Source organism: Nothoprocta perdicaria, unplaced genomic scaffold, assembly GCF_003342845.1.
Source record: "Nothoprocta perdicaria isolate Ctin4 unplaced genomic scaffold, notPer1 scaffold_5, whole genome shotgun sequence".
Classification (NCBI taxonomy): Eukaryota; Metazoa; Chordata; class Aves; order Tinamiformes; family Tinamidae; genus Nothoprocta; species Nothoprocta perdicaria.
In genome coordinates this window covers 5391380-5414878 of record NW_020455754.1, presented here as the reverse complement: position 1 = coordinate 5414878, position 23499 = coordinate 5391380, and the positions used below count along the sequence as shown (strand labels likewise).

Genomic DNA, 23499 nt, shown 5'->3' with positions numbered 1-23499 from the left:
TGACAGAACCCAAGAGAGAAAGGCTGGGACATTCCCAAGGAGAGTGCCAGGCTCTGACATAACAAGCAGACTGTTTTGTGCAGACAATTCTGTTTTCTTTTCCTAAGATTCCTTCCTAAAAAGAAGGAGACAAGTGTAGCAGGAGAGGGGTGCATGGAAGGAGACTTTTAATGTACTGGGCATTCAAGCCAGTGCTCCAAGGCTTGTGCCAGGAGGAAGAGTCCAGCCTGGCTGCTTGAGCTGAGGGACCTCAGCCTTGTCTCTTGGCCTCAGGGACACGACCAGCACCGTGATGCAGGTCCAGCTTGCTCGGGGTGAGGTCCAGCGGCCAGCGCAGCAGAGGACAAGGGTGCGGGCTCCCTGGATGGAGAGAGGGAGGAGGTTCAGGCACTGGAGGCCGCTGTTGCTCCGTTGGAGCCTGCAGCCGGTATGGGAGCCTGCAGCTGGGCTCGGGCAGCAGGTAGCCCTGGCCGGAGCAGAGCCCGGAGCTCCAACCTGCACCCAGAGCCACCCGCAGCCCCAAAACCTCCAGCCTCAAAAACTGCCAGGTGGCCACACGCTGCAGCAAGGCATCACCGGCAAGTCCTGCAGGCAAAGAACACGGCTGGCAATGGAAACTGCTCTCAAGTGCCCCTATCTCCACTAAGAGTAATAATATTCCGACAAGCCTCGGAGGACAGATCCGAGTAGTTCCTGCAGGAAGGGATGCAGCAGGCGATGGGATGCAGCTGGCAGACAGGGAGCTGTTCATCCCTGCAACAGGAGCTGCCCCAAAATTTTGAGGCAGATGTTGAACAGGAGAAGAGTTTTGAACTGTATCTCACTTCATCAAAAACAGTATTCTGGTCTCCTCCCTCAGTTTTTGTTATAGCCCTTGAGTAAGGGCTAATATAAATAAATATACAATATAGATATATAATATATATTCTATATATAACAATATATTTATATACATATTTTATAAATATATAATTTATATACATATTATATAAATATATAATATAAAGCTTTTGGGAAAACCAAAAGCTTCATTCTTAGTACAGCATGAACCTCGCTTTGCTTAGAAGCATGTGTGATTCTCTCGTTCTGTATTCCTGGAAGCAGCTGTTAGAAACAAAAACAATGCATGATCAAGCTGAGAAAAAGCTGTAGTGCTCATCTGAAAAGTCAAATGCAGCCCCGTGCAGCTGGGAAGAAGGGGCAGCGCTGGCTGCTCTTCCCAGATCTACCAAGTCTGTTGTCAGGGGAGAGATGCAAAACATCTCGCTTTGCACATATCTAAAATGAATGTGATAAAGATTATATTCTCAACGGGCCTGTGAATGCAGCTTGCTCCGATATCCTTGAGCAGCAAGGGTAAGGGATCTCTGCTTCCCATAACTCGGATATTCCCCATTTTACTGCAGCACAAGGAACAGAGTGTGTTGTCTGACAGGAGGGCCCTGCACAGGGGTGGCAGGGAGAAGCTGGAGCACCTCGTGCATCTCACTCGCTGTTCGGGCACCGGGGCACAGCAAAGCACAGCTTGGTTCCTTCCACTAAGCAGTGCCGGAGGCGTTACGCCGAGGCCAGCTTGTGCCAAGGAAAATCTTTCTCCTGTCCCTGCCATTTCTGGGAAGCATCACACAGAATTAGCCAAAAGCATTTTTCAATGAACTGCACCAAGCTTGCAAAGCAGCAGGTCACACTAGATGGACGGCTGAGTGCCGGCTGCGTCTCCCTAGGCATTATTCTGATGAGAACTAGGATTCCTGCTAAATGTCAGCCACATCCGTCCTGCAGCGAGATCCCTATCAGGCTGGTGATTATGGGAAGCAGAGCACCAGGGGTCACAGTCTGGGCTCCATACAGCAGGGACACAACAGGCCAAACTGATGGCAAGTTTCCAGGCAGGAACTACTCCTGTCCCTATTTCAGTCTGGGATTAAAAAAGCCATTTTTTTTGGAAACATCGCCAAAACCACTTTCCTATCCTCAACTCTTTTTTCCCTTTGCTTTCCTAAATCACTGTAGCCTCTCATGCTACATTGCAATGGCAGGGAGTGTTCATGTGAGCTCCAAATGCATTTTCAGTGATGCAGACAAGCAGGACTCATCAAGACACACGAAGGGCTCAGCCCTCAACCTGCCTCCTCCTTCCCTTCTGGCAGCTCAGCCTGGTGGACGGGGAATGTCAAGGGGTCTGCAGCTGCCCTGCACATGAAGAGAGCGTGAGCCAAAGGGCTCAACATCCTCCCCCGGTCCCATTGCAACCTCTGCCAGGCATAGACAGGCACAGAGTGATGCAGCACCCAGCCCACCACACTGCTCATCCTCCTCTGCAGCATCCTCCTCTCCCTCACCATCCTCCTCCTGCAAAGCCACACTCTGCTTGGTGCCCCCAAAGCAGCCCTGGCTGCTACCAAGACTCAGGCATGTCACAGGGGAGGGATTGCCAATCACAAGACCTTGTTTCTTTAAGACTGATTTTTTCCTGCCTGCAAAATAACTGGCAAAATTCAATCAGGGGGAACCATCCCCACTCAATGTCCCGGAACATTTTACTAAGGCCCCTTCCTGGGAGGGAACATTTATTTTCATCGCTGATGGCATTTTACTTTATAATGTCATGATAATAAATTGCAAAGTCAGGATTCTAGACGGACTGAGGTATTTTAGTGAAACACAAAGCCTCAGTTGAGCAGAAGCTTTGTTTTCTTGGAAGCTTCACATGGTTCCACCGTCTGGAAGCAGCAGCCTTGGCATCCTCTTATCCCACTGCAGCTTTCCCCAGGCTCCCTCCACTAAGAAGGCTTCTATTTTAACCACATTTCCACCACCAAGTCTGTTTTTCTTCGCCTGAAAATAAGCAGAGCCTTCTTTAGACCTGTGGCTGCTGCCAGGCCCCGCTGCTGGGACACGGCTGCCTGGTCATGGGACATGAACCCAAACGAAGCACATTTGTTTTAGCAAAGGGCACAGAGGCAGCATCCCTCAGAACAGGCACATGGAGGTTTTTCCTCTGGGGTTAGATCTACACTTTTTTTTTCCTCTCCCCATAACTGCTGCTGTGACAACCTCCACAAGAGACAGCAGCTGTACCAGTATAGGTAGGAAATACAAACAAATTTTTCATCAGCTACCTAGAAAACCACAGGCACACCAGTGTCATGGAGGGCTGCACAGACGAGCTTGAGGTCAGGCAAGAATCGCATGGTCCCACCTGCAGTGTGAATTCTCTGCAAAGCAAGAGCCTCGCTGAAGTGGAAGGGTGCAAATTCCCTGTCATCTAAGCCACAGCTCTCTGGGAGAAGAGCTGTCCTTGGCAAACGCATGGGAAAGAGCTGTAGTCATATGAGTGGCTGTGAACCAATGCACCTGCAGCCAGGCTGTCCATGCAACTCAGCAGGCAACAGCAGGACAGTCACTGGTTAGTGCTGGTGGACACATCTCACTAACAAACCTATTACTCCCTCAGACTCAAAGCAACTGTTGAGAATGGGGGTTGTGAATTTGAAGCAACATCTTATTTTATGCCTTAAAATGTCCCTGAGCTGTTACAGACAGGTCAAGTGAGAGCAACAGCTTGTTTCCCATGAAAAGCTGGTAATCTTCCAGGACTCTGGAGCATCCCAAGTAAAGCATCCCTCTGAAGCCAGGGTAGCAAGAAGGCAGACCTGCCAAGGTTTCTATGTGAGTTTTCTGGCTCCTGTCCTATATCAGACACACTCCACTTATAGCCTAGGACAGAAGGGCTGGATGTGCCAGCTCTGCACCGTTCCTGATGGGAAGCTGGATTCCTCTAGCTGTGCGAGCTGGCAGGGCTGTGGCACTGCTGCAGTCAGCGTGAGTGCTGCAGACAAGGGACACTGAGAAGCTCTGCTGCTCCCCAGCTAAGCACAGCCACCCTTGGAAAGCTCCCAGGCGGGAGCGTTTCCTTCCTTGGCCTGAACAATACCCTGTTGTCGGACCACCGCTCAGCAGGTCTGGACTGTGGGCTCTCTAAAACCATAAGCTCATTACTAACAGTGAAGGAATACCGCAAATAGAAAACCACATGTGCAATAAAAAATCCCCCAGAGGGGCTGCTGGCCTCAGAAAGAGTCAGGTCCTCTCCCTCGCTCCCCAGCGCAGTGGAGGATGCCAACCCAGAGCCTGCATTGCTGCGAGCCCCAAAGCTCGCCTTGGCGGGCAGGCAGCGCTAATGCAGCTCCAAGCCACAAAGGCGCAAGGTCAAGGCCGACCTCCTGCTCGTAGGTGGTAAACATGGCTCTCAGGGGAACAAATGTGATGCATTAATCATAGAGCTCCTACCAGCCCTCCTTCCTGACATCAGCATTGGCACGGGGAAGGGATGCAGCCTTCCCTGGGGACGGCAGATGCTCGCAAAGGGTCACTCCAGGGCATCCAGCCCCTCCAAGCTCCTGCAGGCATAGATGGGTTTTAAGTGTAGAGTGAAAAGCAAAGGTCTACAAGCTATAGGGAGATGAGACCTTGAACTGGGCCCATCAGAGGTTGAGACAGGGTGGGGAGGAGTCCAGGAGCTGGCGCAGGACTGGAGCAGCAGCTCAGGCAGGAATGGGGCAGAGAGGCACTCAGGAGCTCTCGCACATGCTAAGGATGAGCCGATGCACAAGACAGAGATGGCCAAAACATCTGATCCAAAGCATGTCAAAACCAGCAGGCCCTGGGGGGCTTCGACTCCAACTCCAGCAAGACACTAAATGCCTTGCTGGCAGTTACCACCATTGGGCTGAAAGCTTTCCTAGCTGCCCAGTTACATAGGCTAGTTCTTCCTCTTTCCTCACCCCACTCAAACACACAGGAATTTGTTAACTAGTAACAAGAAGTTGCCTCGAACAATGACTTTCCCTGTCTCCTTTCTGGCTGATTCAGGATGCTGTGGGGAGGGTCAATGCATCAGTGAAGCAAAGCAGCTGCTTCAGGGCTTACTTCCTCTCCTCTGAATGTCTGGAGGGACCTAGCAGATGAAGGGCAGGGAGGACGCATAAGTAGGATCCTCCTAGTCTAGACTGGATGCTTTACAGGACAGTGCAGGTGTCCAGAGTGCCTAGAAAGCTGCAGTGAAAGTCCAGCTAAAGACCTTCTTACAGCAAGCCATGTAAAGCCAGCCTTGGACAGACCCTCACATTTCTGCTCCCTCTGTAGAGCAAGGGTGATGGTGACACAGAAACAAAGCAAGAGTTCAAGGCCAAGGTCTTTCTCTGGAAAACGCGATTGAACCTTAAAGATAAACAGGGTCACTGGATATGCAGACTCCATTGTTTCTGCTATTCCTTTTTACTTCGGTGCAATGAATATTTCCAAACTCTTGGTCAAGAAAAACAGCCGTCTGGTTACAAAGTAACTTCCCAAGAAGCAATTAAGGAAAGCGCTATTCACCTTTATAATCAAAGCTCACAATTGTGTTAGAGCTGGAGACAGAGGACATTTCCCCTTCTACGATCCAACTGCCTTTAAAGACAGTTCCTCCCTCTGAGGCAACTGTTTTATTGCAACAGCAAATCCATGCTTCTCCTGCTCTTATGTGCAAAGTACAGGCCTTACCTAAATAGGATATTTGGTCCAGGAAATATATATTTAGAGTCGCATAGTTGAACAGGCAGTCTCAGAAGTGAGTTTATGAGAGCAAGGTCTCCCTTAGTAACCAGTCCTGACAGCAGTTTCCCATGCAAACAAGTTCCCATTAATGTGGACGGTGGATGGTATGTAGAGCTTCTTGAGGCTACCCTAATCTGTGATTCTTAAATCTCTGGAAAACCCTGCCCAGGTGACCTACTGCAATAAAAAGGGGAACAGGTATTAGCAGAAAAGAGTTCCAGGACCTGTTCTTCAGAGATCACAGCTGGAAACCACGAGTGTTGAAAACAGGGCAGCTGCCATCCTGGAGTCTAGGAAAGCTTCTCAATACAAAAATCCCAACCCATAAGTATAACAGCACATAAAATATGCATAATGTAGCATAATGCAAGGTCCTGACCAAAAGGAAAGGAAGAAAATAGCCTCATTTGTGTATACTGGACACTATAACTTAGTCTGAGTCAATACAGCTGTGGTGGAGTCACTGGGCTAACAGCTTCCACACCCCCTCTTTGATGCTGGTATTAAAAAATATCAAATCTGAGGAACCTTTCTACATGTGCAGCAACCCTCACGACTCCAGGTCACCAGCCTGGCTTGCAGGTGCTCCATGCAAAAGACTCAGGGTGACACCGCACCCTCGCTTGCTCTTGATACGTTCGGATGAACCCCATGATATGAGCTGGCAACTGGACTAGGGTGCAAAGGGTAGCTCTGCACGCTATTTTCTGTCCACAAAGATAAATCTGGGGACAAAACAGAAACATTAATGACTAAAAATATCACTGCAAACTTGTACTCTGGCAGTCAGCCTAATTGGGCATTGCCTGCATCAGGAGGCGGCAAAAGCACTGACCAGACCCCTCTGAGCTTTTCGCCACAGATCAGCCTGCACACGAATACCTGCCTCTAAAGCCAGGGGGGATCTGCAGCAGGAAGCAGCAGGAGGTGCAGAAATGTAATTTTCTCTTTCTCTGATGGAGCATGTTGAGGAGCATCTTTCCTGAGCCTAGACAGTGTGATATCTGCCTTGTCGATATGCGGGAATCATAAGGCTCATGAGCCAGGCCGGGACAAGAGCTTTTATTTCTAGGCTGTCAAGGGAGACATAATTCTTTAGAAAATCAATACAGTTTTTAAAAGGACACATGAATGCTCTTCTAGGCCCAAAAGGTCCATCTAGTCCAGGTCTGTGCCTGCAGCACAATAGGTCCTTCATCAGTTGTGCCTTTTTTTTTTCCTCCTTCCAAATTCCCTGGGGGAAGTACAAAAATGAGATGAAAAGAAATGTGAGGTACCACATGAGGGGCTGCCATCCACTAGCAGAACTGCTCAAACAACTCAAATGGAAGGTCTTGGCCAGCATCCTCACATAAGCCAGCCACGTTAGGGGAGAACCACAGCCCTGTCAGTAAAACCAGGTCACGTTGGACACAGAGCCACAGTCCAGAGATTAGTTCCCCATCTGCACAGCACCATGGGGAAGTGCTCAGCTGTCCACAGAAATACATTTGGATCCATACATTTAGATCATTTCAGCCAAACTGGAGGCCTAAATCAATGCTCCAAGACACCTCCTGAACTGAGGAGTCAGCAGCATCCTGGGGCCGCCTGTGTTATTCTTACACAGGAGGAAAGTGGAGCAGTTTCCGCTGTGCTCCTGCTTATTTACAAAGAGCATAATTAAACAGCAAGAGACATATTTTCTCTGTTCACAGCCTCATTTTTCTAGTCAACACTCAGGCACAAGTCTGTGGTTTTAGCTCTAGATTTTGCCCTTGGAGCTGGTTTTAGCAGTACCCTGCACTGTAGCTGAATCCTTCCAAAATGCTGTGAACAGCTGTGCCATTAATCACTTTAATATTATGTTAATAGCCATAAATTAATGCACTTATAGAAAATAAGGCTTGAAGGAGCCCAAGGAGGTCATATCATGATTGGCTGTATCCAGTGTTTTTCCAGCGCCTTTTCAAAGACCTCCATTAACAGAATTTCGGCAACTTCTTCAAGAAACCATTTCCCGCTGTCTATGTCCTTCTGGTTTGATTTAAGCTCATGACATCTTGCCCTAGCCACGAGAGAGAGAGGGTGGGGAAAAAAAGCATTTTCTTTCTCCTTTCAGTAGCCTTCACACATTTGAAGAGCTTCATTCTTCTCCTGTTTTCCCTCACTCTTTGAGAAACAATTTCTTTCAGTCTTTCCTGCTAGGTCATTCTTTTTCCTCTATTTCTGTTGCTGTCCCCTATTCTATCCTAACCCAAAGGTGATTATTATCCATTGTTGTTTCTTTGGTCAAACTCAGTTTAGCTTTTTCTACCATCCTCCTCAGAGGAGACTTTGACCCGAGAAGATCGTGCATTATTTGTAACAGTTCTTTGGCATTTCTACTTCGTCGACGCACAACACAACACCAGTCATTTCACCTTAATAGCTCGCAGCACAGTCTGTCAAACAACAGTCTCGCTCCTTTAACATTTTCTTCATCTAGAAATCTTAAGAGCTCCTGAAAGCCTCACACACAGTCCTGGCAACTTCCTGCTTTTCTAGCTTTAACACCACACATTTTGACTTCCAAGACTGACAATATCACTGCAAAGACAATGCCAGAATTCATTTGCCCTGCTGCTCCTCAGTTGTTATCTCTGCCTCTTTGCAGATCTGCAAAGTCATCAGCCACGGTGAGAAGCCTCCATTTCCAATATCCATATATATTTTATAAACTCCCACTTCCTGCTTAAGAATTTAAAAGCTAAGCCAAAAGGAATAAATGGCATACTTAATCACATATCTCTGCTTAGAGTTTGGGTTTTGTTTTTGTTTTGAGGCGGGGGGCAAAAAAATGCCGCTCTGGTCTCAGCTGTCCACCTCAAGGTTTTCTTGGGGTAAACCTTGTAAAAGCAAGTGTTTTGTCTGATACTTGGCCACTATACCTCAGGATTTTTTGTATGTTTTGGGGGTTTTGTTTGTTTGCTTTTCTTGGTAGCCTTCTTTTCTCTAGTTCCTGACTGTTTACTTAAGGATTCACTAATGACCCTGATTCCATTACAACATGAGGCCACTGGAATTAGAATTAATCTGTTTGAAAATGCCCACGAGCCTCTCACAGGCAGCAAGTCATTTAGGAAGGACAAGTGCCATGAGCACAGAGCATGAGGCTGCCCACAGAGCCAGTACAGCAGAGTGGGGATCGACAAATAAGCACAGTGTGCATCTGCCAACGCCTGCACTGGCACCATGCTCGGCCAAGCATCGGCGTGCAGCCCTGCAGGACGTCAAAGGGACAGAGAAGTCCACTTGTGCTCACTTTGGTTTTCCTCACTTTGCAAGCTTCTGTGCCACTCGGTGTACCATTTAACTCTCTTATTTTTTTTCCTTCCCCTCATTTTTTTCCAGCCTAAAGACTGATGCTGCCTGGCAGGAAGGCTTGAGCTCAAGGGGAGAAGCTGACTGGCACAGCTCCCTTGAACACAGTTACCTGAGCATCACGCCACAGTGAGGAAGCTTTGCATCCTGCTCCCAATGGAGGCTGCACAGGGACTGCAAAGCTGGGACAAGGTGGCTCCACTTGGACACCCTGCACACTTGCACTGCAGATAACATAGGGTGGCATCTGTGCCCACATGGAGCACAAGCAAACAGCCAGTCCCGGGCCATTGATTTATCAGTACATGTAGTACTGATGTAGTAAAGGCTCAGTTTTTTTAAAAACTTAGTTCTCACAATAATAATAAAGCCCCAGTTCATTGCTTTCTGTGTTTGGGGGATATTTTTTCTCCTTTTTTGTAATATATGGCAGCCTAATTACAGTCATTACATTGCCTTCAACTATTTAAAAGTTGCTACATATAATTATGTACGTGTAAGTGAGAATAATGCCATGTCTAATAGTGCAGAACTACATGCATGCTCAAGTGAGGTTGCCTGTGCTCTCCTAGAGCAGAGCTGCAAGGGTTAAGATCTCAGCATGCTGCACATGCAAATGTGAGTTTCCTGCAACGTATTAAGTCAGTCATATATCCTCCCAATCCCTCCCTATACAAGGGGGTATTCTAGCATTTGGTACAGAATACGCCTATATATTAAGTGCTTCCTATAGTTAGGAAAACTAGAACAAATTTTACTGCAGTATAATTTTAGCAGGTAATTACCCACACCACCAGTGCATTATCCATTCAAGAGACACCCAAGACCTAAATTCCTAGAAACATTTATCATGATTGGCTGATCTTTCCCATCTCGAGAGAGCTGATCAGACTCCCACCTTCCTTACCGCAAATGAAATTAAATCACATGTCAGTGTGCCTCAACCCTGCTGCTTCCCCAGAGCAGGGCATGTGGCAGGCAGCACGATGCATTTCCCCAGGTCAGGCAGTCAGCTATTTTGCTGGAACTTCAGCTTGTCTGTGGTCTGATCAAGAACAGAAAAGCCAACTTTGCAGCTTCGGCCCCTTTGGCAATTGCAATGCTGCATCACATGCAAAAGGAAGATCTAGCCTGCGAGGGTGGCATGCACATACATGGGAATTTGTGCACACACATGCACACAGCCCATTTAAGAATAAGGTCAGCTGCACACCCAGCTCCAGAAAAAACATACATCCATTTCTTCATGAGACACACTCAAGTGCTAACTTCACATCCTATTTTTAGGGCCACAAGCACAGTCCCTTCTCCTTCCAGCTCCACTTCTATTTCTATTCAAATTGCAGCAGGGACTCCCTGCCTCCTCAGCTGGTTTGCTGCTCCGTACCCTGTTGACAGCAGGTACTCTTGCTACTCAGTTTCGGTACAAAAAGAAACAGCACAAAGAGTCCCTTCCGTGCAGCAGCAACACAAACATTTCCTAAATGAGCCCAAGCAAACCCAGAGGCAGAGCGCAGTGTGATCTACAGGGAGATGCAAATTATCCTGCTACACGCTTTGGCTGCAAGGAGGAGCTGGGCAAAGGCTTTAATGAAGGCTGGACGGCACCAAGGAGAGGACGTCACAAATTAATTCCTGATGAGCTCTAGTACGGAAGGAGCTCTTCACCTTTCCATCTAACTCCATTTGAGCTCCTTTCTCTTTAGAAAAATAAGCCAATAAATAATCACATGGACAAAAATAAAACCATGGAAAAGAGTGTGAGGGAGAACAGCCCAGCAGCCGGGTGGGAGCCAGGGCAAATAAAGCAACTTCACACAAACACAGAAACCAGCTGGCCCTGGACCTTCTGTTTTCCTTGTCTGTCCTTCACTGACAAACTTCGGCCCTATCTGCACAGCCTTGGGAAAGTTCATGCTCTATAAGGGTGCAGTATATGTAATCATGGCTCTCAAAGCTGCATGTGCTACTGGAGCTGGCAGAGGGACCTCTGTGCCTAGAATAGGTAGGGAGATCACATTTGTCAGTCTTGACTGGAATAGGAAATGCCCTTCTGCTGCCAGATCACTCCCCCACATCCATACGGACATCACCCACCTGCCTCTGCCATCGCTGTGTCCCTTCTCCCAGGATCTACCTACCCTCTCCCCAGTGCCCGTGCTGGGACCACAGAGACCTTGGTAGCCCAGGCACACTGGGCTGGGGCCAAACATGAACAGACTTCTCCAGTTCCTTAGATGAAAATACTGCTTGCAAGCCACGGCAAAAGCATCGAGCACTGAAACCAGCCAACCAAAAATAAAAATCTAAAGAGCACTGCTCCGGGGTCCTCTTTTTCTAGCTCATTGGACACATACGTGAAAAACTGGCTGCATCACCAGGCTCAGAGTGTAGTGCTAAACATATCCTTTGCAGTGGACACTGAACACGGTGAAATCCAAGCCCCAAGTGACAAGGACGTTCTGAGCTGACATATAAGCTTTAGAAGCCTGCCCTGTGCTATACTTGAAGTCTGGCCCATTCCTTGTCGGCGTGTCTTGTCTGAGTCCATACCTGTTATCCCACATCCAGCACTGCCAATGGATGGTAAACCGGGTAAAAGACTTCCTGAACCAAGTGTTTCAAGGGATCTAATAGACCATCCAACTCATAGCTATTTGTTTGGGCATCTTTGCTTAAATCCCACTTACAGCCACCTAACACCAAAAATTACCCCGGTCACAGCTGCCACACAAACATCTCTATTACTATCCTCACACCACAAGTATTGCCACTATTTTTTCCCCATCTCGCTAATGCAACACTGGCAGCAAATTGCACTGAGGTGGGAGGGTGGGTTTAAAGATAATTATGTTGTCCAAGCCCAAGGAGTGACACCAACATTGACTGCTGTTTTCAGGCGCTGTGGAAACCTGTGCGGGCTTGTAGCACACAGGCGCACCGGGCAGGATCCACAGGTGCCCAGTTTAATAGCTATTGCTCAGCACTGCCAGCTAATTCTCCTCCAAATTACCAGACAGGCCTGGCTGGTGCCAGGCAAAACAGACATTGCCTCTAATACCAGAACCCGCTGACAGGGGCTCTGGAAACAAGCAGCCCTCCCACGCAAGGACGTGATCCAAAGTACGTAGCCAAGCGCCCAAAGGGATTTTGATGTGGTGGTATTGAGCAGCAGTGGCAAAAATCATCAGACCCGTTTCATTTGGTTGGCCGCTGGTCTTTGCCGCCTCCTAGTCCACTGGATCCACACATAAAGCTACCTCAAATCTCCAAGATGTACAGAGGATTCTCTGGATTTCATGACATGAAATTTAAGGTTGTAATTTGTAATTTATGTCAGTTCAGTTGTCATGTACCAGTGAAAGTTTCTCCTTCCACATGTCCCTCTGTCTAGGAGCAAATCTCACAAACCCACCCCTCAAGAGTCCCCCAGCTGCAGGTCTCTCCACTAGAAAAGCTGTTATATCAGAATGGAGTTTTTCCTCATAGAATGCTTTGCTTGCTCATTTCCTTGAGATTAACTGGAAATTAATTTCTAAAAAAAAATCTTCCCCCCCCCCCAAAGTTTCCACTTCAGAATTATTCTGTCCTATATTTCACACGAACTACACACTAAGATTTTTACAAGTCAAAATAAGCACAAAACATTCCAGATTTCTTAACTAAGCATTTCTGTTGCTCAGTCAATGGTGTCTGGGATTTCCTTTTTAAGAACTTCACAGAAACTTCTGCCACGTGACGTTTCCTGACGTTTCACACCAAACACACGCTGACGTGCCAGATCTACCAGCACTCGCTCCATCTCCTCCGCAGCACAGCAAGCAAAGCAGCTCACTCTGAATGCCCAAGGGCTCTCCTCAAAATATTTGCCCTACCCATTAAGCTGATACTCCAAAGCAGTCCATCTGCATGCAATATTTAATGCACTTGCAATGCAAAAGTTGGGATGATCCTAAAACTTGTTCTCACAGCACTTATTTGTATGGATTACTCCAGAGAATATGTCAGATTCGGTCTTGTTTGTATTTCAAGAGCTTTCAAACATTAGGCAAGAGTCAAAGCAGATGGTGCAATTAAACACTGAAGTCCTCCAAAAAGAGATGCCCTGCCAAAACCTCAAACCACCAGGACGGCTGCTCTGGAAAGGCTGGAAGCAGCAGGCTCTTTGGGGATCTCCACAATGAGGAATCAGACAAAGGGTCATTTCTGAAGCTGCCAGAGACTACCAGGATTCCTTAAGGAAGAATACCTCAGAGTCCTGGAAAAATGAGCCTGGAACTTCCTGAAACACAGGCAGGAATGTTGGGAGGCTCCGAGCAGCATTTCCCCCTGCACAGAGCAGGAAGAGCAAGGGGACCATGCAAGACAAACGTGGGCTCGGAGTGCAGCTCCTCCCAGGCAGGGAGAAGCTCTTTCTGCAGAAGGTGTCTCGAGGACACCCCGTCTCTCTGCAAACCCACCCAGATGCCTCCCAGGAGCACAAGGTGCATCTGGGGATGCACCCGGAGTGTTCAAGGCCAGACATCCAGGTAGGAGATGGTACCACCAGCATCTGCCCCAGAGCACGCAACCCCTGGGCATCCCAGGAGCACGCAAGCTCCTGCTAGGAGCCCAGAGCACGGCAGCCAGCTAAGGGCTCTGCACACCAGCAGCTTTGCCTTTCCTGGCAGCGCGAGCACAGACCTCAGGAGGCCAGCACGTAGCTTACAGCACACCCTGTGCTTTTTCCTCCCCGCCGGTATTTGCTTTAAAAAGCTTCATCCTTTTCATGTATCAACTTGCTCTTTCTGTTGAGTGTGATTTTTTTTTTTTTTTCCACCTAAAGTCAGAACAGCAGCCCTATCAGCCGTGCTCCCAACAGCTTGTTTGGTGCAAAAAGTAAGAGGAAACACCCATTTTCCCAGCCAGGTGCTACACAGATGCTCTTCCTGCTTTCACAGCAGATGCAACACAGAGCCAGAGGCATCTTAGAGCCTTCTACAGGCTTGGAGACTGGGAGCAAGTGTCACCAGGTCCCTCTGCCTGCCAAGTGCAGCCCTTCCAGAAAGTGACTGCTGAAACATCTCAGCTGCTCCCTGCACTTCCCCCTGTGTAAAGCTCCAGACATAGAAATGCACGAGTGAACTAGAGGCACCCCTGGGCACTTGGGAGCTGCACCATTGCAGTCCAGCCTCTGCTGCACAGGAAGGACTTGCTGGGCAGGCTTCCCTGCAGCTTCCAGGAAGCAGGATGAGCTTGCCTGGCGTTCCAAATAAAGGCAGCATCTTCCAGGTAGGCACTGATGCGCCTTACCGGGTTACACGTGGCTTTTGCACTACCATCACCAGGAGGGAAATGCAGAATGGGATGCCAGGAACAAGAGCACTTGGAGCCACCGCACATCGTGTGCTCGTACACCACAAGTTCGACTATAATTCAAGGAATATTTTCTCCCTTGAGTCCTAAAAATCGAGTGCAGGGAGTTGGGCATTGTTTCAAAACCACTGTAACCCTATGGGTCCTAGCCCTGCCATTGTCAAAAAATAAAAAACCAAGGCTAGTTGCAGTTATCCTGCATTAGTCCTAAACCTGACTAAATCATTGCCTCAAAGTCCTGTCCTGTTGGCTAGTCAGCCTCCCTCTTCCCCTTTGCAAGCCTCCCTTGGACCATCCCAAGACACTCACCATGGGAGACCACTGGCATCCCAGGGAGATGCTGAGACCAAGACAACCAGGTGAGCTGGTGCACCCTCCCTGCTCTCACACCCTTGCTGCCTTACCTGGCACCCAGCAATCAGTAACTGCAGCCAGATGAGCAGAGAACTGCTCACTACTCTCACATCTCCACAAGAATGTCCAGGCATTTTCCCTTCCTACCCAGACTTCAGCACAGCCCTAAAAACACAGCAGCAAACAGCATCTCCCACGCTCTGTTTTGCAGCACTCCGAGTCCCTCTCTGCCATCACCTATGGGGAGATTCTGCCCCTCAGCTGAGGGTATGTGCAGAATAAATCCATGTTTTGCAGCAAAGGTTCAGGGCTGTGCAAAAAGAACTGTTTATTTCTTCTCTCAGCTGCAGATATTTGGGTATTTTCCATAAGAAGCTTCAGCGAGGATATCTCTCAAAAGCCATCTCTGCTACAAGAATCCAGCCTGCTTCTTGCTTTGATCTCTGTAAGAAGGAAACAAGATCTGTGAACACGATTACTGTTCGCTTACTTTTAAGTTCACAGAACCAGGGGACATATGCCTACACCGTGCAATGCCAGCACCGTGCAAGAGCCATTTCCAAGTCATCTGCTCAGTTGTTTCATTCAAAGTATGTTTGGTTTCATTTTTGCGAGGGTTTGAAGTAAAGATGCCTTTAAAACATTAACACAAATCCCTGAAGGGAAGTTACACAGCATTTATTCACATGCATTGGAGGAATTTGACTCAACTTCACAGGAGACAAGTGCCAGAATTAGGATTTGGAAGCCAAGGAATGCAAAACCCCACAGCTTTGTTGCCTCAGTCCCTAAAAAGTCTTAACCACCAGCCTTGCTTTATAACAAAGTAAACAGTTTTTCTCCCTGTGATGCTGTTGAGGAAGCATCAGTTCAGGCCCACTTACATATTCACAGAAGAATCACAAGTTTGGTAAATAGAGAAACTGAGTGAGAAATATAGCATAGGATGCTCCAGGGGAAGGGTTGGGGAACTTCTCATTGCATGTTTCAGGCAACATGAACCTGCAGATCAGGGCTAGGGCAAACAGGAAGCTCCAGAATCCTACCCTCCCATACCTGCAGTCCCAAATAGCTGGGAATAAACGTTGCCAGATATCCCCTGGGTCTTCATGCTCAGGATACTTAGTACGAAAGGAGTAGGTGTATGCAACAGTCCGCCACAACACCGAACAGCAAAAATTCTAGAGGTACAGGTCTCTCCCGGGGCAAGGAGCACCCTATATTAAAAAAAACTTTTTTTTTTTTAATTAACTCCTACTTCAAACCCCTTTTTCTATTTTTTCTTCATTTCTTTGGTCCAAAAGAGGGGGAAGATGTTCATGCATTTTCTAGTTCCAGTCTGCTAGGTAGCCAGGATCAGTCCCAGCAGCAATGATGCATAGCATTTCAAAGCTCCATTTTCATTCCTTCACAGCCCTCTCTATCACATCCCCAAATTAGGTTTGTTGCCAGTGCCACATTCCCAGAACAAATGCACCATCTGCATTCCAACCAGCCACTCACCCAGGCTCAGCAGACACCTTGGCCACCCTGGCTCTGCCAGACCTCTGCCAGACTCTGCTGCACCACAGCCAGGAGGAAAATGGGACTCTGCAGCTGGGGCTTTTGACCATCTCCCTGAGCAGCATTAATCCATCTCACCTGCCTAAATTCCACCCCCAGGAAACAGCTGTAAGTAAGGGATGAAAGGGGGCAAGAGAGCCACTTATATGCATCAGCTGAACCCTAATTAACAAGCTCTTAGTGGGGTTTATTATCTATTCCCAACGTCGCTGCATGAAGCAATTCTGATATCAGTCTCCTGGTTTGCAGGGCTGTGCTCCAACCCCAGCACTTCAAGAGAAGTGGCTGGAAAGGTCGGGTCAGAGTTACTCACAGCTGCGTTGCTCATAGCTAGCTGAATTTCCGAATACCCAAATCTTAGACAAGGGCACTCAGCCACTGAAAGGGAGGAAGAGGAAGATCTTCCTGGCAGGGGAGGGCCCAATATTCCCTCATAGTGTCTCTCTGAGCTCTTGTTTCATGGGATGGCTCTCACAAGACTGGTTTCCCACTGCCTTTACTCTTGGGAAAGCTGGAATCTGGGTGAAACAGGTCACTTTGCTCCCAGCGGCATGCGGAAATTCATGTCCCTATCCCAAGCACAGGATCTCTCGGCCACACAGAGCTGCCCTCCTTCCCCATCGGCATCTCCAGGTCTGCGCCGGCTGCAGGAGCTGCCCTGGGAACCCTGCACGCCTGTGGAGCAAGGGAAGGGAGTGCAACTCTCCTCCTTGCAAGCAGCGAGAGATGCACCTGCAAGGTACAGCAGCAAGTGGCACACGGCAAGCTGGTCGCAAGACAGGCAGGATTAAGATGAGATTTGCATCTTCTGGTGCATGAAACATTCATTTCTGGCTGCTGTTGGATGTCAGCAGCCTGTGAGCAGTTTGTCTAACATGAGATGTTTCTTAGACAGCGTATCATGCCTTCTGAAAGATGTGTAGCCAAAAGCCACATTCCTGAAGCAGTGTTTATTTCCCTGGAGTCACTTGGAATAACATATTTCAAGGATATTTATCATATATTTTGACATGAAAGTACCTTATAAATCACGACATCTATTGGGGTCTAACCCCCATTATCTGGGAAGGGATAGAAAGAAGAAACATTTATGATCCAACAACTTTTAGAAATAACTTGAGGTAGGGAATATGTGGGCAGGGAGCCTAGCTAGTAATACTGAGTCTAGTGAGGCCAAAACCATACAATTAGGATGAAATAATAAATCAAAGCACTTAGTAGACTCAAAACATCTTAACCAAGTGAAATGTTGAACTCCCATCCATCATTCTCGAGCAAATCCATCGTCAGAAAAGATCTGCTATGTCTCTGTGCCAGATGATCTGCCTAACTTTCGTGGTCTCACTGCCACAGTTCACAATCTGTACAGCAATTTCCTTTGCAGATAAACAAAACCAGGCTATAACCACCTCAGCGGATGGGGCTGCCTGACGTTCCACAGATGGAGGAAATTTGAGGGAGCCTTAGCTTGTAGGACTGAGTCAGATTTCTCCATGGCCAGATTCCTACCTGGAAAGCTGAAGAGCTGAAGAGTCTCTGGGCTGTGTGACTCATCCCCAGCACACGCAGTGCCCGACCACAGTGAGGACAAGGTTTTGACAGACACAGACATTTATTTTCCTCTTTTTTTTTTTTTTTTTTTTGTGGAGAAGTATTGCAGTCTGCTACTGCAATGTCTTTGCAGGACAGCACTGGTGGATGCTGCTCTGGGGACCTGGCTGAGGTCCTCACCGAGCAGACAACTTTACAAGTTATTGGTGAGCCATGTGCTAGCTACACATATCAACAAACCTGGTGGTTTTGACAGCAGTTTCCCCATCTGACAAGCAAAGTCTGTGCTCTGTGAGCACGTTGCTGCAATCATACCTACCTGAGCAACTGCAGCAGCAATTTTGAAAAGCAAAATATCGTGAAAAGAATCCTAGTTTCATCCCTGCTACAGCGCAGACTCCCAGCTTCCAAAACAGTCGTGCTCAGCAGAGAGAGCCTGAGTTCACGCTTTGCTCTCACCACCGGCACTTACACATCCTTCAGCCTCCCAGTTGCCTCCCTCCCTCTCACGTCTGGCTGAGATCCGCAGACACCCACAGTGGACCAGGCTTGCGAACCAGCTCCTCCTGTAAGAGGGAATGTCCCCAGAAAGATCTGGGCAACAGAAATAACACAAATGGGGAGATTTTCTAGGGTCTGAGCTCTGGTGAGTTTTCTCCATACTAGATGCTTTCTCATCCTAATGATATTTATTCTGTCTGATGGCCTCTGAAGAGATGCAAGTCTCCTTTGGCTGCTTATAGCACAGCGTCTGTCCCTCTGCCTCCTTTAGTGTTGGCTCCGACTTAGCTCATCCTGTGTCCCCTGCGGTGGCCACAGCCACGGTCCCACCACGTAGGACCCTTCCAGCCCTTGGTGTGGCTGTGAACCACGCGGTCCCGCCTGGCAGCCCCCTTGAGCACAGCAGCTCTGCCCTGCTGGCCCTGCAGCCCTGTGACTGGAGCAAGCCACCGTGCCCTGCAAGCGTCAGCGCTCAGCGCCGCGGACGCCTTCAGGAGATAATGTGAAATGTGAGCGGGAAAAGCATTCTGCGCGGAAAAGTAATGATCCCTTTGGGATCTTCCCACTAGATAAGCAATTAGAGCAAGCAGCTAGAACGGAGGAGTGCTTGGCAGAGGAGGGAGGCGGGTAACCTGCTGGTGTTAAGCCCTACAGCTCCCAGAAGCAGCAAGAGATGTAAAGCAGACCTGGCATTTGAGGATGCCTGTGATCGTGTAGCCTGTGTGTGTCCAGACATCTGCTACTAAGACCTCGTGCAGCTGAAACCATCTCTGACTTCACTCGTGGCTGCAGATGACAGTGGTGTGTGGAGTAACTCCGGGAGCTGAGCTCAGCCTCGTGCATGGGATTCCTCTTCTTCATGGCAATTTATAGCCAATTCAGGATTTCAGCTACTGTTATTTATCACCAAGGCTCCCTGCTAACCGTTACCGCATCAGTAAGAAGTTATTTAAAATGAGTTTCCAAATTAGCAAGTCTGCATTCATTTCTTTTATGTTCCTTTCAGTTTATGGGGAATGTCAGCAAATCGCAGGATCCCACTCCGGGTAAATTACCTGGGGATTTCACGCATGAGCGTTGTGCTGAGCTGCCAAGGCGCTGTGGCAGCAAGCCCTTCGTGCTGTTCTTAGTGCCTAAGGCACCTGTGAAAGGTGCCCAACCCTCTTTCAGAAGGACAGACAGGCTGGAAACATCCTGCAAGCGCCGATTGAGCTCCTATATGCAGACCAAAGCACATCCCGGCTATGCCTCCACCTCCCAGCCCTGCAAGGTAATTCTTCCACCAGTTAATCATTACTGAAAAGGAGAGGAATCTCTCTTTATGCCTGGTTTTATCCCCTGAGCCAAGAGCTTTTCTACTTGGCAGAAAGTGAAGTGGGGTTTGTGCTATTTAGAAGTGGAGAAATACCAGGTCTTGACTCCACAGATTTCTGGCAACAGCAATGCCTTGAAAAAACACTTTTGTTGGCAACAAAGCGAAAGATTCCTGTTTGCTGGAGCAGCCCTTGGCCTCTGTGGATGTTTTGCCTGATTCAAGGCAGATGGAACATGTCTCCTAGCCCGGCAGGCTCCAGCAATGCCTTCTCCACGATCCCCGCGCTGAGTCAGAGCAGCCCTGGCAATGGGACCAGGGTCAAAGCTGGCAACTCCCACGAGAAGGGTCTACAAGAGAAGTTTGCGCGAAGGCAGCAGATCTCAAGGTACCAAAAAGATGTCACTTCTCTCTGCAGAGCTGGAGGAGCAGGAAGGAGCCGAGGTGACCACATTGCGAACCCGCTGCTCCGGCTCACCACGACGGCCTCCTGAGGTGCAGCTCGACAGCAACGCTCCCCTTCGGCGACGCGGGGGTTATTTTTAAAGCTAGGCTATGAAACGCAAGAGCTGTCTGATGAGGTGAGAGGGGATGTGCAAACACATGGCAAAAACACCAGAATTAGAAGTTTGCTCCAGACAACACAGGACAGAATGAAATTTCTCTCTGCCCAGGATCCTGCTCAGAACGAGCCCCAGGCCTGGGCTTTGGGAGGAAAGGAGTAGCTGTCTGCCTTCCTGTCAGAGTTTTTCTCTACATGGTGTCTGGGATCCATTTTATCCCACGCAGATCCCTGCACTGCCATGGGAATGGATTTAGCTGCCAGTACAGGCAAAAGAAGCAGCTGTGGGAAATCCTAAGAAATCCTCCGGGACCCAACAGCCTGAAGCAAAGGTGAGATATCACATGCTACCGGAGCAGCCCCTCACTCTCACATACCCCATGAACTGGGGGTGCATCCGCTCCCTTCCCTTCTGGAGCAACTTCATCCGGAGCAGCAACTGCACAGGAGCCCTTCAGAGCAAGCCATGCAAGTCAGCGTCAACATTTCCTAAAAGAAACATGTGACTTCTCCAGCATGGAACTTTTATTATAATGATTTCCTTTAATTTTTAGGATTTTCAAATTCAATTACTTTGATTATCAAAAATAACCCAACAGTGATTTTGTTTCAAGTATGCATACTGACGAACATCTGGTTTGATTTTGCTCCCACTCTGGAGCCATGGCTGGTGCCAGGGCTGCTAATGGGCTAGAGTCACTGTCAAGAAGTCTTGGCCATCCCTCACAACCAGCCTCTCCTCTCCTCTCCATCCATGCCCCCATGGCAGAGGGATCTCCCGAGACTCTTCAGCACCACAGGAGATGCTTTGCTCTCACGCACAGGGTGGAAGCTCTTTTCAAGAAGCGTTGCCCCCGTGCCGCTGTGCCACCAACACATCAAACCACACGTGGGCTTTCAGAGAAGACCTGAGCATGCTCTTGGTGGCATTAATTGAAAATTGTCTTCTGGCTATAAAGAGAGAAGATCCCGGGTGACTCCAAATCCCAGAGTTGGTCTTCCTGAAACTCTGGGGGTATCTGGGTATCTGGACAAAAGATTTGGGCATTTCTTCCTTTTTTAAAATTATTTATTTGCTAATCTCTAGCATGTTTCCAAACAAAACAGTGTTGTCCCACTGGCTTAAGCCTTGCGTTACTCTGCCTTCCCTAATGAATCTTCTGGGACCCACATGCCCCAAATCAAGCCCAGCTCTCATGCTCTCATTCTGCCCTGTGCGATGGCCACGGCTCATTTTTATGTTACATATCCCAGCTTTAAAAATAAACAGCACGAGCAAAGGCTGTTCCCTCCCTCAATGCAAAGACAGAACAAAACTTGTGCATGGCCAAAGCTAGAAAAGCAGCTAAACTGCAGCTCTGATCATCACTTTATACATGGGAGTGCCCCAAGAAAGAGAGAATAGCCAGGTAAAAAGAGACCACTGGAATCCCCACTCATTACTATGACTGTAATGAGGGATTTCCTCTGCTGTGCATTTTTTTGGTTGCTCAGCCCCTGCTCAGCACTATGCCCAGGGGTACCCGTCAGGACCCTGTCCTGGTGCTGCCCTGTGTGTGGAAACAGGGACTGCAGGTGTGGCCATTTGCATGCAGGGACAGTTTGGAGTCTCTTCTAGAGGTTTTGTACCTTTGATCTATGGAATACGTGTTTTAAAGCCAGAAAGAGCTCTTGTGTTGGCCAAGGAAACAACCACATAAAAGGAAGGAGAGAGCTGATAAAAAATAGGGGGGAAAGGACCGCGTTGCAAAGAAAAGACAGTCTCACTTTATGTTTTGAGACGCCCAAGATACAAAGTGAGAACTGACAAAGGTCAGACTGCATTGCCTGGAAAACTGTAAAACAAATTACAAGAGAAGTTTTAGCCATATACATCTGAGGAAAAGAAGGGAAGAAGAAATGGACCTTCAGTGCAAAGATGGCGGGGTATAGACTAAAGCCAATCCAAGTGTGATCCGACTGTTTTTAATGTCCCATTGGTGTGCAAAGGAAGAAGGAGGAGATGGAAGTAGCAAATGGTACATCCTCTCTGGGATGGAGAGTTAGAGGACAGGTAGCCCACGTCATGAGGTATGGCTGCTTCCTGTTCCCCAGCGCCAGAATACTGGAATGCTGACCCTTAAACTGCAAATCTGCCCAACTGAGCGCTCACAAAGCACAGCAAAAAGGGAATGGAAAACACAGCACCTTGACCCAAGCAAGGGCAAAGTGCCAGTTTATCAACTACAGCCCACTGCGGTATCCCATGTCACATGCCAGGTTCAGAGCAAAGTCCAAGGAGAGGGCCAGTTGGAGCTCGGGGGTATATCAATGCATTTTCCATTACCAAGGAGTGCCAGATACCGCCTGATACCGTTCTCAGATAAGATAGCTGCCTCGGTAGATGGGAGGAATGAGGGTGGTCTACTCTACCTCGGCTGCAGCAAAATATTTGCTAGAGCACCTCACCACCAGCTCTCTGATAACCTGGCAGAGATGGAGATTAGTCCAAGGGCTGTGAGGCAGATCTGCACCTTGCTGGAGTCGGAGATGGAAGGAGTGGGACAGAGCGCTGCCAACGGCCACAGCCTGAACATGGGCGACTACAGCAGAGTCTAAGACTTGGCTAGGCAAAGATCTTCATAAAAAACCTAAGCACAATAACAGGATTGTGCTCACCACGTTTGCTGACCTAAGTGTCCCAGGCACGTGAAGATCTGGATCTCATACAAGAAAAATGTAGGTGACTTGAGGATCTGCACAGTGGAAAAAGAGGACATTCAGCATGGCAGAGGGCAAATCCAGCCATCATCCTTGAATCTGTGCTTGCACAGCTCCCATCATCACACCTGGGTCATGACTTGCTCTCAGTACACCCAACTGTCCTGGGACCATGTGGCTGAGATCTTGGTACCCCAATGAATAGGATGATCATGGAGCAGGGTCAAGGAAGGGTCTCACAGAACCCAGCCCCACTGAAGGGATGTAGCATCCTCTCTGCCTGCTTGGAATGGTAAAAAGGGCAGAAGGTGGGATAACCCTTTGCCTGTGATGGAGAATGCCCAACCCCAGCAGTGCCAGTGGATCAGGGACTGCCAAGCCCTTGTGACTGCCCCTGTTGCACAGGGTCGCTGCCACCGCATCTGACACAAGAGTATTCAAGTGCTGCGGTGGGAACATCTCAGTTTCACCACTTGGTACCAGTTTTCGTCCAAGCCAAAACCACTCGAAAAATATCCCCTTCTCTTCAGCTCCTCCCTGCCTCTGGAGTACGCATGAGTGCTAAACTTCCTTTCCATAAAAGAAACACTCGATTTACCATCCGATTTCTAGAGATTTCTAGGAAAATCCCATGCTCTGCTAAGCCAAAAACCAAGAC

At 48.5% G+C, this 23499-nt stretch overlaps 1 long non-coding RNA gene across 3 annotated transcripts; it reads right to left on the bottom strand.

Moving 5' to 3' along the window:
- Positions 1–303: 303 nt before the first annotated feature.
- LOC112954406 lies at positions 304–16211 on the bottom strand. Of its 3 annotated transcripts, none has more exons than XR_003250692.1 (3): positions 16156–16211; positions 15709–15869; positions 304–360 (listed from the first exon to the last, which is right to left on the bottom strand). It is a non-coding gene; the product is annotated as an uncharacterized LOC112954406 (long non-coding RNA). The 3 variants fall into 3 exon arrangements; XR_003250693.1 differs by lacking the exon at positions 304–360 and adding an exon at positions 6701–6835; XR_003250691.1 differs by lacking the exon at positions 304–360 and adding an exon at positions 15003–15095.
- Positions 16212–23499: the final 7288 nt, after the last annotated feature.